This window comes from Corvus brachyrhynchos, unplaced genomic scaffold (genome assembly GCF_000691975.1).
Source record: "Corvus brachyrhynchos isolate BGI_N302 unplaced genomic scaffold, ASM69197v1 scaffold80, whole genome shotgun sequence".
Taxonomy (NCBI): domain Eukaryota; kingdom Metazoa; phylum Chordata; class Aves; order Passeriformes; family Corvidae; genus Corvus; species Corvus brachyrhynchos.
The window spans coordinates 14,052,935-14,057,284 of NW_008236769.1; the positions used below are offsets into that span (position 1 = coordinate 14,052,935).

Consider the following 4,350-nt stretch of genomic DNA (forward strand, 5'->3'; position numbering starts at 1 on the left):
ATTCTTGAAGCAATCAATTGCAACAGACAGACAGCAGACATTTAACAGCAAATTTGATTTGTCTGAAAGTGAGATGTAGCTCAAATTCTGAACGGCCCGTAAGCAGCTTAGGACAACACGCTGCACTCTTCCTCCTGCTCTCCACATCAAGACTTTACAGCCCAAATGGGGCCAAGTGGCTGGGTCCCTCAGAGGGCCAGGCACCAGAGGAGGATATGAACTGGATAGATGATGGATTCTTCACCAAAATATTCCTCCAAGAAACCCGGAGAAGAGAATTAACAACTGCAGCAGTCAGAGATACAGGGCAAGAAAAAGAAATTCAGGAGAAGCTGTTTCTTGGACTTACACGGTGATTATTTTTCGTGCTGAGATGCATCCAGGCAAGATGTGTCCTTGGCAATTTACAAACACCAAGCAAAGCAAGAAGGTCACAGTCCCACACCCTGCTCTTGTTGCTTTTTTTTTTCTTTGCTACAGAAAGCAGTAAGAAACATGGATGCAGATGTGAAAATAGAGACAGTTTGATCTTTCATCACCTGGTTGAGCAACTGATGCAAGAAGTATTTACTGGCAGCACCTGTAGCAATAGCCCCACATGTTGTAATGCTGGCACACTTGCAGGATTTCGCCACAACGCTTCTGCAAGTGAAAAGTCCTCTGTGTTGTGCATTAGTGAAAGAGGTCATTATGCTACAGCATAAATATTTACCTATAGTCCTTCCTACAGCTGTTCACAAACAATTTTCCCTTCAGAGAATGTCCAGACTTCTGGAACTTGGGACACTGTTTATTATTGCAGAGAGAGCAGTAACGGAGGTCCACCAGTACTTCCATGTTAGAATACTTTGTTTTCTAAGTTATTTATAAGTCAGGAAAAGCTCACCCATTTGGCCTAAGATTTCCCAGGGAGGGCCTGATGGCTGGAGTGTGGCTTGTAGCTCCATGTGTGCAAACTCAGTTTCTCCAAGCTGGCCACAGCTCAACAGAGGCTTCAGTTACAGCACCACCTGCTATTTTTTTTTCTGCAGAACATGCCTCCCTTCAGCACACAAGGTGGACAGTTTTCAAATAAGGAGTAGCTATTCAGCACTTTCTTTCTTCCTCCTTGGCCTTAAGTTTCCTTTTAGAGCACACTGGCAAGGAATTTTTTAATTATGCATTAAAGAAACCGCAGGTTTCAACCAAGCATCTATAAATTAAATAAAGTTCCTTTTCACACCTTTAGAATTAATTCAGCTGAGGAAAAAAAGATAAGATTTCAAGGGCATTGTTGTACGTATAATTTTGGGGGAAGGTACAGTGCATTTGTTTTGATGAGCTACACATAATTTTCCAAAATAAGGAACCATTGTACTTAGTAACTGCAATGTAATTAAATACTGATTAAAGTTCCTCTTCCAGCATTTGTAAATCCGTCGGCAGTGTAATTGGCATCCCAAATCTTGTGGTGAGCCACAAAAACTATTAAGGATAGCTAAGAGAGGAAATTGTAGTTTTGACTTATATTGGTAATCTGCTTTTACTGGCTTACATTTCATGCAGGGCTGTATTAGAGTAGGATTCCTCAGATCTTTGGGATCCAGGCCCTGCAGTCTGAGAAGATGGGGAAATAAGCAAGGCAGAAACCAATCGCTATCATCTGGGTTGGCAAAGCCTTTGTTCAAGAATGAAGATCAAAAACCTAGAATAAGAGAAGACTCACTCCAGAAGAGCAGCTAGGAAGATGCAAGATTAGGAGGAGAAGACTTTAGTAAGTGTTATAAAGGAAGAATAGTCTTTTAGGGAGAGATTTAAGAGGTTTAGACTCAACTCTGAGCCACAGCTCCTATTTTATGTGGTCTTGGCCTAATCACCTGGTCTCTCTTTATCTCAGTAATTGTCTGTAAAATCACTGTAATCCATCTCATCTGCACTTTCAGACTGAGAGGTTCTCCAGCCAGGCAAGCTGTAGTCCTGTCTACCAGCCATGCAGAGGCACACCTAAGCCTACTCTGCTTGTGCACTGAGCTGGCTGGTTGCAAGCAAGATCTCTCCTGGAAGCCACAAAGGCACATTTAAGTAGACTTACACCTCAACTATTACATCTTACAGAGTCCAACCAGGGAGCTCATCTCTGCCACGTCTGTTGGCCCCCACCAGTGTTGGAGGATCCACTGACCTTTTCATTCCTTTGTACAATGTCTCAGATTTCTGTTGGTTCTCTGTACTATTATGGAATACAGTGGCTAATAAAAGTTAAGATTAGTAAGAGCTACACAGCACTGAAAACAGGCAGAGAGGTTGGAGACTGCTGAATTTATTCACAGCTCTCTGTAGGATTTGGGTAAACCATCACCATATTCTGCTGCAGCCTCCATGTAAATAACACAGGGGTGACAGTTCCTCACTTGCCAGTGGTGTGGCAGAGCTCAGTTAGAATTATACAGTGTAACTCCAAAACCTTTCAATAAGCTACTGAATATTTTCCAGATATTGTTGATTAAATTTCCAGAATACTCTCATGTCAATATGAATTATATTCTTTCAAGTCCTAGGGTTTCATGAATCATTTAATGCTATTCTAGATCTAATATCTTAACCACCTTGCCCATGTCTGACACCTGTGTGGTTTTACATGTTCGGTGTTAGCAGTAAAGCTGGAATAAGAGGGGTTTTTCTCTTTGAAGAAGTGGGAAAATAGAGAGGCCATATGGTTCAAAAACCCACTCTGCCTAATGAAGTTTGTGCTTTCCAGAGCACAAACAAAACAGCTCCATCAATTTGATCTTCGTCGTCAAAACTGACATGCAGTTGGTTTTAAAACGCTGCCTCCTTCTCAAAAACCAACAAGGGATTGATTTTCTCTCAACCAAAAGTATTTTCACCAAGACGAACATGAGCATCTGGTCAATGCATTAAATGTCTGGGTCCTTTGAAAGAGTAAGTCAGTGATACCTTGTGTTTACTTGCAGAGCTTGACAAGAAAGACACAAGGGGAACATTTGTTTTCAGGGGAAACTGCTCTAGTGAAAAGCAGTTGGTTTGAAACCCTACATGAACACAACTGTACCACTGGAGACAGGGGACATAAGTAATCAATCAAAAATGGTCTGAGCAACAAGAATGCACAAGGGTACACTGTAAGACGAGGAAAGAAGGTGCAAAATAGCCTAAGAAGTACTGGGTTTAGCCACTATTTACAACAAGGATGCATGGAAATGAATGCTACCTCAGCCCATATGTCTGACAGAGGTTTAGGTTACAGTTACCCTTTTCTTGGCACTTGGTGATCAATATTTGTTTGCATAGGGTTCAATCTCACACCCACAGAGGCCAGTGTGAGCTTGCCACTTCCTTCCATAAATGCCTGATGAGGGTCTAAATAACTAGTGTTTGTGCCCAGGGTTTTTCAGTGCCAAATATAATGAACACTATTGTTCTTAACACAATTATATTTGATAATCCAATTTCCCTGAGCAACCAAATTGGAGTTTTTTCTCAATCTTTCCTGAATTCTAGTTCAACTTTTACCTTGTGCCTACTGGCTTATTGCCTTCATTTGCCTCTATTGTGCTACCAAGAATAGGCAGAGCCTTCTTTGACTTATAGATACTTTGATGCCTCTCTGCCCTGGAATAATGGGATCTGGCTTGAGCTTTATAGAAGATATAGGATGACAGAGAAGATCAAAGACCTTGGCAAACTCCACATGCTGCAAAAGCACAAACTGGACTGAAGCAGGCTCCTATAGCATTCCTTTCTCCACAGCAAAGAGTCTGGAAGGTGCATCCAAAAGGAGTCTGTATAGACATGACTCTAAAACTATTTCCACTTCACTCTGTCTTTTCAGTGTAGCACAGAGAAATGGATGAACGTGGTTAAGAAAGAGGTGAACAAAGAAAACCAAATCCTCAAACTATGTAAACTACAAGATGACTTTTGCAGCTCTATCCCACTGATGATACAGGAGTCACCTGAGGGCTTCCCTCACATAAGCATCTCTTTCCAGATAAGGTATTTCCATTCTGGTCCTTTTCTATACTGGCTGTGCAGCAAAGTGCATTCTCCAAGAATCACCCTCTTATCGGGTGATAATCCTCCACCAAGCAGCACCAAGTGTTTGCTACATGTCTCAAGTTCACAGCAGCCCTCCTACTGCAAAGGGTAAAAAGGAGAAATAGAACAAAAACCAGGCCAAGAGACAACCAGCAGGCAGCTGGAAACTGCCCTAAATTCTGTCCTCACTTCCACCATCTCAGAGAAACAGAACTTTGTAGACCAGACGCTTGGGATGCTGATCAGGCAAAGGGGTGAGCAAGGTATCTTATCTGACCCCCTGCATCGTAATTCTCCCCTTGGCTCCCTCAG

General features: G+C 42.1%; 1 protein-coding gene across 4 annotated transcripts in view; it reads right to left on the reverse strand.

Annotated features, from left to right (window-relative positions):
- FGFRL1 (fibroblast growth factor receptor-like 1) overlaps positions 1–4,350 on the reverse strand; it is a 167,402-nt gene that overhangs the window by 79,459 nt on the left and 83,593 nt on the right. The gene's annotated exons all lie outside the window — the stretch shown is intronic.